The sequence below is a fragment of the Leopardus geoffroyi genome, chromosome B4 (genome assembly GCF_018350155.1).
Source record: "Leopardus geoffroyi isolate Oge1 chromosome B4, O.geoffroyi_Oge1_pat1.0, whole genome shotgun sequence".
Lineage (NCBI taxonomy): Eukaryota > Metazoa > Chordata > Mammalia > Carnivora > Felidae > Leopardus > Leopardus geoffroyi.
In genome coordinates this window covers 104,156,234-104,169,196 of record NC_059341.1, presented here as the reverse complement: position 1 = coordinate 104,169,196, position 12,963 = coordinate 104,156,234, and positions in this window count along the sequence as shown.

Below are 12,963 nucleotides of genomic sequence, written 5' to 3'. Positions count from 1 at the left end.
CAGACGCCTCCACAAAACTGCCAGGTTTTAACCTTGTTCATTTTTCTCAACAATCTGATGTAACTGTTATATCACGGGGTTACAGTATTAATCCCCGCCCCCTCCTCCAACTCTTCAGCGTAAACTAGAGTTTCGCAGGCTTTGTGCTCCAGCAAGAAAGCCAAAGTGGAAAGACCGCTCCCGGCTGCCTGTTCAAGTGCAAATCCCGGCTCAAATTCAATTCCGTGAGTCTGCGCCCCGAGGCGCGCTGGTTTAGAAAGAGCCCGCGGAGCCAACTTTGGGCCGCGGGAGAGCGGAACAGTGTTTAAAGGAAAGGACCCGGGATTTAACAATGGTTAAATTGGTGGGGACAGGAGCAGAGAGCAAAGACCTTAAGTCGAGGCGCCCGAGCAGGCCGGCGCCCACGCAGCCCGCCCCGCCCCGCCGCGCGCGCTTCGCCAGGTTCGCGCGCCGGCGCCGGTCGGGCAGGCGCAGAGGTGGCGCGCGAGCCCGCGACCGCAGCCCACCTGGCGGCGGCGCTCCCAGCTTCCTCCTCCCGGCTGTCGCTCAGCGAGCTCTCGCTCTGCTCGCGCTCTTCCAGCCGCGGCGGCTCGCCGCTCCCGCGGGTTTCGTTCAGCCCGCGTGCCCCGTCCCTAGGTTGAGTTAATTAAGAGAAGGTCTCCATGGAAACGGTGAGCGGCGGGAAGCCAGAGAAGTGGGAGGCGAGTCCCGCTACATTGGCGCGTGGAGGAGAGAATTCCACTCTGCCTGGAAGAAGGGAGGGAAGGGGAGGCGGTGAAGGAGGACGCGACGGGGCCTCATGAAAAAGAAACAGAAGCCGACCAGGTTGTGAACAGCCCTGAATGGACACAGTTTTTAGTTAATTTCTTGTTTTTAAAAAAAAAAAAAAAATTTAACGTTTATTTTTGAGAGAGAGAGAGAGAGAGACTGCGAGCAAGGGAGGGGCAGAGAGAGAGGGAGACCTAGAATCCGAAGCAGGCTCCAGGTTCCGAGCTGTCAGCACAGCTCGAGTGGCTCACAGAACTCAGGAAACCGGTTTACTTACTAGATTACCAGTTTGTTATAAAAGGATGGAACGCAGGAACAGCCACGTGGAAGAGATGCAAGGGCAAGGTATGTGGGAAGAGACCTGGAGCTTCCACACCCTCTCCTCGATCTCCCCAAATCTCCATGTGTTCACCATCCCCGAAGCTCCCCATCCTTTTTGTTTGTTTTATGGAGGCTTCATTACATAGGCACTGCTGATTAAATCATGGGCCATTGGCTATTGATTCAACCTCCAGCCCTCCTCCCCTTCCTGGAGGTAGTGGGACTGAAAGTTCCAACTCTCTGATCGTATGGTTGGCGCCACTGGCAACCAGCCCCCATTCTTGGTATTTGTACAAAAGTCACCTCATTAAAATAGCAAAAGACACCTTTTTGGTTCCCATCACTTAGGAAATTCCAAGGGAAACAGGGATGAAGGCCAAATATTTTTATTATAAACCACAGCATCACATCTAGATACCTGGCATCCCTTCCGTCTTTATCAGATTGATCTAGAACGGGTCTCCTTCTCTCTAGTTTTTCCTCTATTTTAATCTCTTTTCAACTGTCTTCAGATGAATCTTCCTAGAATTCAGTTCTGGTAATGTTACTTTCCTACTCCTAGTGTCTTCAATGGCTCCTCAGCCATTGAATCAGCCTCTCTGATTCCTTCTGTGCCCATTGACAGCCTCCAGAAATATTTCCATTTACTTCATACATTTTCAGTTACCATTTTCCCCTGTAATACTTTCCTCTTATTTCACCTTCTTCATGAAACTTTTCCTGGTTTCCTAACAAGTGATCTGTCCCCCTCCTCCATGCTTCTGTGGCATGTAGTGCCTCTAATGCATGGCTCATTGAATTCTATTTTTTATATAATTTATGTGAACATCTTAGTATCTCTATCAGACTGTAATCTCCATGGGGGTACGTCCTTTGATTTTCATATCACTCACAAGCCAATTGTGATACATTACATAGTGAGCACTCAACAAATATTTTCCGAATAAATACTTCCTGAAGGAATATTATAAAACCGTCATCTCCCTTTTCTAGGTTTGGAACTTGCCTCATTGTAAATATTCTTAAATGTTGTTGAAACAGCAAATACAAGTTTTAAGGTGAGTCGTGTCACTCTAGAAAAACTAATGCATGGCTTACAGGGTTCCTCTAACTTGGTTCTGCTTTGAATCTGAAGAGTCTCTTTCTGAATTGTCTGTGATGTATGTGAGAATCTTTCTTTTCTAATGATTTACTCTTTAGACTAGCAAGATTGGTCACATTCCAGATTGTGGAAAAGTGTACTGTTTTGAGGTTAAAATGGAATAGTGCTTAAAAATTAAAGACCAACACAAAAACATTCTTCCTTAAATCTTCTAACCTAGATAGATTAGATGTACTGTTTTTGTCTTCCCTTGTCTCCTGTCCCCTGTTCTTACAGGTCTTTTTAAATGTCCTCTTTCCAAGGGGATATTTTACTCTAAATTTTCTCACAAAAAGAACACTTTTATAAGCTGACATGTAATCAAAGTGAGCCAGATTTCTATCACTATTTAAAGGAAAGCCATTGTTGCTATAGATTTTCTAAGCTTTATTTTGCTGGCATGAGTTACAAGAGAAAGAAAATAAAAGATGGATTAGCAGCATGTTTTTCATCTGTATTTATTTCTTAAATGTGATGCCAAAAAGTTTGGTGTTTTAGTTCTGTAACTAGAATTGGCCTTTTTCTACAATGCAAAATTTCCTACAAATTTGTGTTATTATCTTTTTAGCATATTTATTTATACAAATGAAAAATGGTTATTGCAACAGATCTTTTGTGGAATGATTTAATCATCTGGATTAATCCAAATAAATTTGCTTAGAGTGAAAATGGTATGTTTAATAAAGTGTTATTGGCTGTATTTCAGAATCCAAGATTAAAACTTGGATTTATCTCTATTTATTGGTGTGAACTAAAATACAAATGTCATATGGAGAATTGAGACCAAACAAAAAGGATCTTCATCTCTGGAATGGGGTGGTTGTGAAATAATTTGAGGTCTGGTCCATTATGTTTATGACTTTCCTGCTAGATTTGTTAACAAGTATGCCAGGATGGGTGGGAATTTATTTCTAAATGAGATTATCAGTACATTTAACATGTCTAATGACTTCAGTGTAGTAAATTTTTACTGAGACACTTTGATGAAGAAACTGTCTTAGCTGGAGGGACAGGAAAGGCAAGACAAGGAAACCCTGACTTATTTACTACAAGGGCTTTATACCCAGCGGGAAAGATCCACTATCTTTATACCCTGAAAAATGAGAGAAAAAAGTTAAAGACCAACATAAAAACATCCCTCCTTAAATCTTCTAACCCAGATGAATTACTGGCACTGTTTTGGTCTCTCCTTAGAGGAGAGCAGAGGATAAGGGAGCTTTCTGTGAACTCATAGAGGTGGCCAATGACCCTGGCCGGTCCAGGCACAATACTCGTACCCTTACTGTCTGCACAATTCTAGGTTGACACCTAAGATTTCCACCCCTGGAATTCACACCCTGTATAATCTGCACCCCCACCCCTGAGGTGGACCTGTAAAAATGACGAGATCATCACTTCCATGATTATGTTATTTGTACAAGACTTCACTGTACCAGAACAAAAGAGACTTTCTCCTGCTGACTTTGAAGAAGTAAGTTGTCATGATGTGAGAGGGCCAGGTGGTTAGAACATGAGCCTTGCCTCCTGGGGGCTGAAGAGTGTGCCCCAGCCTACAGCCAGCCAGAACACAGGGATCTCAGTCCTACAGTCACAAGGAACTTAAATGTGCCAGTAACTTGAATGAGCCTGGAAAAAAGAGGGCCCACAGCTTCAGATGAGATCACAGTCCCAACTAACAACTTGATTTCAACCTGGTGAGAACCTGAGCAGAGCCCAGACTCCTGATTCACAGAAACCATCGGATAATAAATGTTTGGATTCAAGACATGAAATTTGTGGTACTTTGTTTCACAGCAATAGAAAACTAATACTTGCCCAACAGTTGATATGATTGCAAGCTTGGGCAGTCATTGGGCAGAAGTTTCTAACTAGAGCTCAGGGAAAAGATGGCCTGTCCTCTTTGTTGGAAAACATATTAAAGGTAGTTTCATCAAAGCTGCTGTGTTCATATATACAAAGTTGCAGTGGCCAAAGTTGGTACATGGGATCCTGGGAATGCAGTAGAAGAAAATGAAGTTGGCAGAGAAAGAGATAAATGCATTTAAGTCCTGGCATTTCATTCGTTCCTGCCCATCTCAAACTTGGTTATCTCAAATTTTTAAATTCTGTGCAAGATATTCTTTGCAGAGTCACCCATCTTTCCCAGGATTAGTAAGTAACATCATTGGGAATTGATCCCAGACTTTGTAGTTCCAGAGGCTCTTTTCCTAACCATTAATCACATAAAGAGCTATAGAATATCCTTACCCATTGATTAAATAATTAATTTCATCTTATTTGATACAAGTTATAGCAGCTGCAGATTGAGGAAATGAACATAACTACAAAAAGTATAGGTATTCAGGTACTACTTTTAGCACAAGGTCTAATATATTTATATCCTGTAGACTTTGTCTAAAGCTAAATAAATGTTGATTTTAATCTATGCTCTTCAACATTACATACATTTGGTTAAGCATGTGTTATCCTAATAGTAGAGTCATTTTATTTTCTCAAGACTCCTTTGCAAAAATTTGTAGACCTGTTGTATAATGTTGATATTTGAATCTCAGAGTTTGTACTGTTCTAAAATATAAAAACAAAACAAAATTCATGAACTAAAATTGTATAAGAGAACAAAATTGATTTCAGAAGAAAATATGTTGTTTATTCTAGATAAAATCTACCAGGAAAGAGAAGGGAGTGAGCTTATATCTCTCTCATATCCTGTTCCTTGACTCAGAGTTTGGGGATCTTGTACATCAGAAACTGGTTGGCAACCACATGGTTACAAAATGGAGTCTTTTGAAAGTAGCTAAATTTTCTCCAATTCCAACTATATTTCTGGTCTTTCTGCATCTACTGAGAGATAGGAGCTCCCAGGAAACAATAGATTTTAGCAGTACTCTTCTATATTTTATGAATGGTCATTATGAGACAAACATTATAGATGAGGAGAGTGTCAAGGAAAAAAATGAACAACAAAAACAGCTGTGAACAAAGACAATTGTAGTTTTTCATGAATTTTGACAATTCGGGGTATCAGAGAAGCATGAAAGGATGTAGAGGAATCTGTTACCTTTGTAGTTGACAAAAATTAGGGTGTGCTTGGCAGAATATGGAAAGTAAAATAGAAATCGACTTTGTCATCCTGCCCTGTAGCTGGAAATATGAGAGTAAAATTCTTACCATTCCTCAACCTATAAGGGCAACTCATATAATCTAATCATTAATGAACAGCAAAATGACATGAAAATAAGCCATGAGATGTATGAAAAAATAGTGTAAAGCAAAGTAAGGAGATTATCATCCTAAAAATTGTGGGGAAGGAGAGATTAGTTACTGTAAGCACTTTGATGCAGAATTTAGGGGAAAAAATCATGAAATTTTTTGTTTTCCTCTGAAGTATGCAAAATACATGAATTCCTTAAAACTGTAGAAAAATATTAAGTCTGGTAATAAATAGAAAACAGCCTATAGTTTCGAAAAATTAGATTATATAAAAAGGGAATCAGATAGGAAATAAATACAAGGAAACTATAGAATTACAGTCTGTACTGATGGAAGTAGAGCAAATATGGATAATTATTATGGAATAAAAACTTAATATACAATTATACAGAGCAAAAACACAAATGGATGAAGACCTAGGACAGAAAATGTCATAAGTATGAAAGAAAAACAATGTACACACAATATTTCTGAATGTAAAACCATATTAAAATAAAAGCATATCAAATAAAAATGTACCAGTAATAGAATAAATACCTCTTATATATTTAGAAAAAGATGATGTGAAGATTGGAAGATCCAAAAGAATAGCAATAAATAGAGAACTGTACCTATACACATTTTCACAATATTATTGAATTCAAAACTTGCAGGAAAATTATAATTAAGCAATCATTCAAATAAAAAAGAAAAGAAATATACCTATAAAGGAACTAAAGCGGAAACCAGACTTTTCTTTTGCAGCACTACATGTCCAAACACAATGAAGCAATGTCTACAGTTTTGAAAGCAAACTATGACTTCAAATTTTTATACTCAGCTTATATGTACCAAGTCCTCTTCATGTGTTTAACTCTCTAGTAAGTACTTTACATGCATTCTATTAGCTTCACACTAACCCTATGAGAAGTTTGAAAACTATGAAAAGCAAAATTAAGTTTACTTAGATTCATACAGAAAAGGATAGTATTGGGATATGAACTTATAACTATTTCATCTGAGAGCCTACCTTAGCTATCGTGCTACACTGAGTAAAGCCTCAGAAAATACACAATCTATATATATACCTTTCTGGAAAAAAAATACTTGAAGACATAAGCAACCAAGAAACAAAGCAAACATAAGAATTCAATAATGGAGATATTAGGACTGGCGGCAAGGATTATAGTTAATGCATATATGGAACTTAAATTGGGTTGCAAAACTGAATTTATTTTTATGTGTGTGCGTTTATGTGCATGTATATATAACTTTTAATAGAATATATAGACAGACAAAATTTAATTTTGACACAAATATGAGAAGGCAAAAAACTTAAATTCCATACTCTTTAGTAAACAAATATAATTAAAAGAAATATTATCCATCTCAAAGTGTCTGTAATCTATTTTCTGGTAATAGATAACATTTTTGCTAATAGAATTTCGACTTTAACCAGAACTTCGGTCTTTCTAGTTAGCAGTTGTTAGTGAAACAACTCTGAAAAGCCGGTGTTTTTTCACCAAAGAGGTAGTGTAGGGGCAAGATTTCAAGTCACTATGGCCATTTATAAGACATTATTAGGAAAAAAAACAAAAAGAATGCTAAGGCTAAGAACAAGATTGGTTGCTGACCTTGGTGCAAATTAGTATAAGGTGCCTCCTCATGGTAGATATATTAGGAAAAGACACAATGCCTGGTGGATAAATTAGAAAATACCTCAGGAGTTATTAGAAACAGCTCCTCCCTCTGGGGAGATGCAGTCCCAAATGGGTGTTTGGCTTGGCAAGAGGCCAGTGTCTTCATGCGAATAAAAAATTCCTTCCTCTGGGTAAAAACAGCTTCTTTCAGGGTACATGACCTGGCTTGAGGAGGCTGAGCCACATTTCAGTACTCCCTGGTGCCTTAGATGAGCACTTTGATACGGAAACCAGAGTGCTGGACCATCCACAGTGACTTTGGGAATCTTAGCACAAATGTGAATCCTAATTCACCTGGGCTACAGGCCCTCTGGTCAGAGTCATAATTTTTGTGTATCTTGAAATCTTCTGAATCTATGTGTTGTGGCCACAAATGTTCTCAGATTCATTTTAAGAATTTGTTGAGATATCTTGATTTCAATACTGTTATTTTCTATGTAATGTGAACATTAACCTTGAAAAGTTGTGTGATAATTAATTGCCTAGAAAAAGCTCAGAATACTTTTAACTCCTATTAGGAATCTTTATTCTCTTTTAGACATTAGAGCCTCAAGGTACTGTGCCTCTTCTCCTTTTCAGCTTAATTGAATGGAATATATTAGTAATTTATTCATTTTCATCTCTTAAAGCTAACATGAATAAGAGGTTTTATTTTACCTCTAATTTAATTTTTTAAAGTTTATTTATTTTGAGAAAAAGAGAGCACAACAAGTGGGGGAGGGGCAGAGAGAGAGAGAGAGAGAGAGAGAGAGAGGGAATCCCAAGCAGGCTCTACACTATCAGTACAGAGCCCAATGCAAAGCTCAAACTCACAAACCATGGGATCATGACCTGAGTCAGAGTTGGACTCTTAACTGACTGAGCCACCCAGGCACCCCTGATAATATGTTTTCAAAAAACAGAACCAAAAGTCCCAGGATATGTTAGCTAGAATACTTAAAGGTGGAGACAGGTGAATTAAAGTTTGTAAAATCATTTCTCCTGAAAAGGCTTTGTGTAAAATTACCACTAAGAAAATGGACAAAGGAAAAATAGACAAGAGATAAAATGAGTACATAAAAAGGTTTGAGTTCAGTGGCACAGTCAGACATGTATTCTACTGTGAGCTGAGCTTTTATTATATCAATAAAGACTTTTGTCTACTACTACCTAGTGTTAATGATGACAAACAGATAAAAGAAACAAACTTATAAACTTCCTGGGGAAGAAAAAGGTTGATCAGCAGTTGTGGAAGACAAATTAGGCAATACAGATAGAAATTCCTCAGCATGTCAGTGCCATTTGATCCTTCAATTCCACTTCATGCATAAAGATTTATAATAGGGAAAATGAGAAGCAAATTTAATATCCATTAATAGACTGGTTAAATAAATTGTGATATTCACTTAATAAAATACTATAGGGCATATAAAATTTCTACTGCAGAAAAGCTTTTTAGAACGTAAACATTCTTAAAGAAATTTAAAATTAAAAATATATACTCAATTAAATCCCAGATTAAAAAAAGGCAGGGAGAAAAAGCAAAAATAAAGTGACGATAAAAGTTTTATTTATTTATTTATTTATTTATTTATTTATTTAGAGAGGACTATAGTGTAAAGGGGGGAGGGTCAGAAAGAGGGAGAGGGTGAATCCCAAGCAGGTTCTGAGCTGTCAGTGCAGAGCCGGATGCAGGGCTCCAACCCATGAACCATGAGATCATGTCAGGAGCCAAAATCAAGAGTTGGATGCCTAAGCGACTGAGCCACCCAGGCACCCAGAAAATAGAAATTATTTAGGTGGATGTTTTGTATTCTTTCTCTCCTACAAACTGCCCGAATTTGTTTTTTACTCTTCTCCTTTCCAACAGGACATACTAAACATCTAAGCCTTATTGATTTAATAAGATAAGAATAGCATTTTGGGGGCACCTGGGTGGCTCAGTTGAGCGACCAACTTCAGCTCAGATCGTGATCTCACGGTCCGTGAGTTCGAGCCCGTGTTGGGCTCTGTGCTGTCAGCTCGGAGCCTGGAGCCTGCTTTGGATTCTGTGTCTCCCTCTCTTTCTCTGCCCCTCACCCACTCATGCTCTCTCTCTCTCTCTCTCTCTGTCAAAAATAAACATTAAAAAAAATAGCATTTTGTAGTTTTTTTTTTTAAAAATGTTTTTAATGTTTATTTTTGAGACAGAGACAGAGCCTGAGCAGGGGAGGGGCAGAGAGACAGGGAGACACAGAATCTGAAGCTTGTTCCAGGCTCCGAGCTGGTAGCACAGAGCCCGATGCGGGGCTGGAACCCACGAAATGTGAGATCATGACCTGAGCCGAAGTCAGACACTTAACCGACTTAGCCACCTAGGCGCCCCAGCATTTTGTAGTTTTAATGTAAATTTCTTACAGGAGATAGGTACATGTGTTCAAGTATATGCATACACAACACACACACACAAACTCTCGCACACACACATTAAATTTATTTACTGAGGTGGGAAAGACTCTGCAAGGAACTATTTAAGGGGACATGAGGCAAGAGAGAAACAAAAGTAAATACAGGTCAAATTATTAGAGAGTGGGCCACAGCTCTCATAAAACGTAGACATACATGGAAAGGTCAAAAGGAAACACTACATCTTGGAATGGTCCGTGATGATGAGGAGTGACAGTGAGCAATTTACCTGCTGGCTCCTGAGCCTATCATTGTTCAGAGTTCACCTCACAGGATATTTATTTGTCCTTTATTCCAGGTTGCATTACACAATTTATCAGGGTAGTCAAGGGGGCATGGTGCTTCTTCCAGGCTCAGAAGTAGTAGGAAAAGCCAGAGCGCCTCCGGCAGGAATGGTTCCCCAGAAGAACACCAAGACGCTGATCAGGACAAGGCAAGGAAGCCAATCGCCAATGCGCTGTGCTGTTCCTGCCCAGCTGTTTCAGGCTGCCTGTGTAGAGAACTACCATGAAGATGGAAGCAAACCAGTACCACCAGCTGCAGAAACAGAAGTAGGTGTCTGAGTGAATCTGAGCACGAGTACATCAAGAGGGGTGTTTATATTGAGTCGAATCTATCACCCATTAATCACCTTTCAACCTACTTGTTAAGGTCTGAGTTTTTGTGTCCCCTTACCCCAAATTCATATGCTGAAATCCTAACCTCCTATATGATGGTGTTAGGAAGTGGGCCCTTTGGGAGGGGAGTAGAACATGAAGTGGAGCTCTCATGAATGGGATTAGTGCCCTTATAGATGAGACCCCATAGAGCTCCCTGGACCCTTTTGCACATGAGGGGACAGCAAGAAGACTGCTGGCACCTTGATCTTGGACTTTCCAGCCCCTAGAACTATAAGAAATGTTTGTGGTTTATAAGCTGCCCAGACTAAAAAATAAAAGTATAATTAAACTTTTAATTTGTTACCATTTGGTAGGTGAAAAAATGCTTTTTGGTATGAATTGAACATGAGATGTTTTTATGAAAAGTATGCTCGACTCTTTTTTAAGTGTCCTCAAATATTTCTTTTTCTCAGTACAAGTCATTGGCCCATTTTCTATTAGGTTGTTCATACTTTCCTTTTGTGATTTTTTTTAGAACAACTTCTTTTATTTTTTTTTAAATGTTTATTTATTTTTGAGACAGAGAGAGACAGAGGATGAATGGGGGAGGGTCAGAGAGAGAGGGAGACACAGAATCTGAAGCAGGCTCCAGGCTCTGAACTGTCAGCACAGAGCCCGACGCGGGGCTCAAACTCACGGACCGTGAGATCATGACCTGAGCCAAAGTCGGACGTTTAACTGACTGAGCCACCCAGGTGCCCCCACCTTTTGTGATTTTTTAATGAACTCTTTATAAGAAGACTAGACTTTATCAGAGATTCATTGTAAATATTGTGCTTTGGTTTTACATTTTTCTTTTGACTTTGACATTTTTTTGTCTTGCAGAATTTGTTGTCAGTTTTCTTGTTAAATTTATCAATCTTTTCTTTTGGGCTTCTGGATATTTAGTCAGAATTAGAATGACTCTCCCCACTCTGAGGTTCTAATGAATTTCTCCCGTATTTCCTTTTGGAAGTTCTACTCCCCCCCCACCTTTTTTTAAATTTATTTTTAAATTTACATCCAAGTTAGTTAGCATACAGTGCAACAATGATTTCAGGATTTAAGATTCCTTAATGCCCCTTACCCATTTAGCCCATCCCCCCCTCCCACAATCCCTCCAGTAACCCTCTGTTTGTTTTCCATGTTTAAGAGTCTCTTATGTTTTGTCCTCCTCCCTGTTTTTATAATATTTTTGCTTTTCTTCCCTTATGTTCATCTGTTTTGCATCTTGAAGTCCTCATATGAGTAAAGTCATATGGTATTTGTCTTTCTCTAATTTTGCTTAGCATAATACCCTCTAGTTCCATCCACGTAGTTGCAAATGGCAAGATTTCATTCTTTTTGATTGCTGAGTAATACTCTATTGTATATGTATACCACATCTTCTTTATCTATTCATCCATCGATGGACATTTGGGCTCTTTCCATACTTTGCTTATAGTTGATAGTGCTGCTATAAACTTTGGGCTGCATGTGCCCCTTCAAAACGACATACCTGTATCCCTTGGATAAATACCTAGTAGTGCAATTGCTGGGTTGTAGGGTAGTTCTAATTTTTAATTTTTTGAGTAACCTCCATACTTTTCCAGAGTGACTCCACCAGTTTACATTCCCACCGGGAGCACAAAAGAGATCCTCTTTCTCCACATCCTTGCCAACATCTGTCTTTGCCTGAGTTGTTAGTGTTAGCTATTCTGACAGGTATGAGATGGTATCTCATTGTGCTTTTGATTTGTATTTCCCTGATGATGAATGATGTCGAGCATTTTTTCATGTGTTGGTTAGTCATCTGGATGTCTTCTTTGGAGAAGTATCTATTAGTGTCTTTTGCCCATTTCTTCACTGGATTATTTGTTTTTTGGCTGTTGAGTTTGATAAATTCTCTATACATTTTGGATACTAACCCTTTATCTGATAACGTCATTTGCAAATATCTTCTGCCATTCTGTCGGTTGCCTTTTAGTTTTGCTGACTGTTTCCTTCACTGTGCAGAGCTTTTTATTTTGATGATGTCCCAACAGTTCATTTTTGCTTTTGTTTCCCTTACCTAAGGAGACATCTTGAGTAAGAAGTTACTGCGGCCAAGATCAAAGAGGTCTTTTGCCTGCTTTCTCCTCTAGGATTTTGATGGCTTCCTGTCTTACATTGAGGTCTTTCATCCATTTTATTTTTGTGTCTGATGTAAGAAAGTGGTCCAGTTTCATTCTTCTTCATGTTGCTGTCCAGTTTTCTCAGCACCACTTACTGAAGAGACTGTCTTTATTCCATTGGATATTCTTTCCAGCTTTGTCAAAGATTAGTTGGCCATATGTTTGTGGGTCCATTTCTGGGTTCTCTATTCTGTTCCATTGATCTGAGTGTCTGTTTTTGTGCCAGAACCATACTGTCTTGATAATTACAGCTTTGTAATACAGCTTGAAGTCCGGGATTGTGATGCCTCCAGCTTTGGTTTTATTTTTCAAGATTGCTTTGGCTATTCAAGGTCTTTTCTGCTTCCATACAAATTTTAGGATTATTTGTTCTAGCTCTGTGAAGAATGCTGGTGTTATTTTGATTGGGATTGCATTGAATATGTAGAATGCTTTGGGTAATACTGACTTTTTAGCAATATTTTTTCTTCCTATCCAGGAGCATGGAATATTTTTCAATTTTTTGTGTCAATTTCTTTCATAAGCTTTCTAAAGTTTTCAGTGTATACATTTTTTACCACTTTGGTTAGATTTATTCCTAGTTATTTTATGGTTTTTGGTCCAACTGTAAATGGGATCAATTCCTTGAT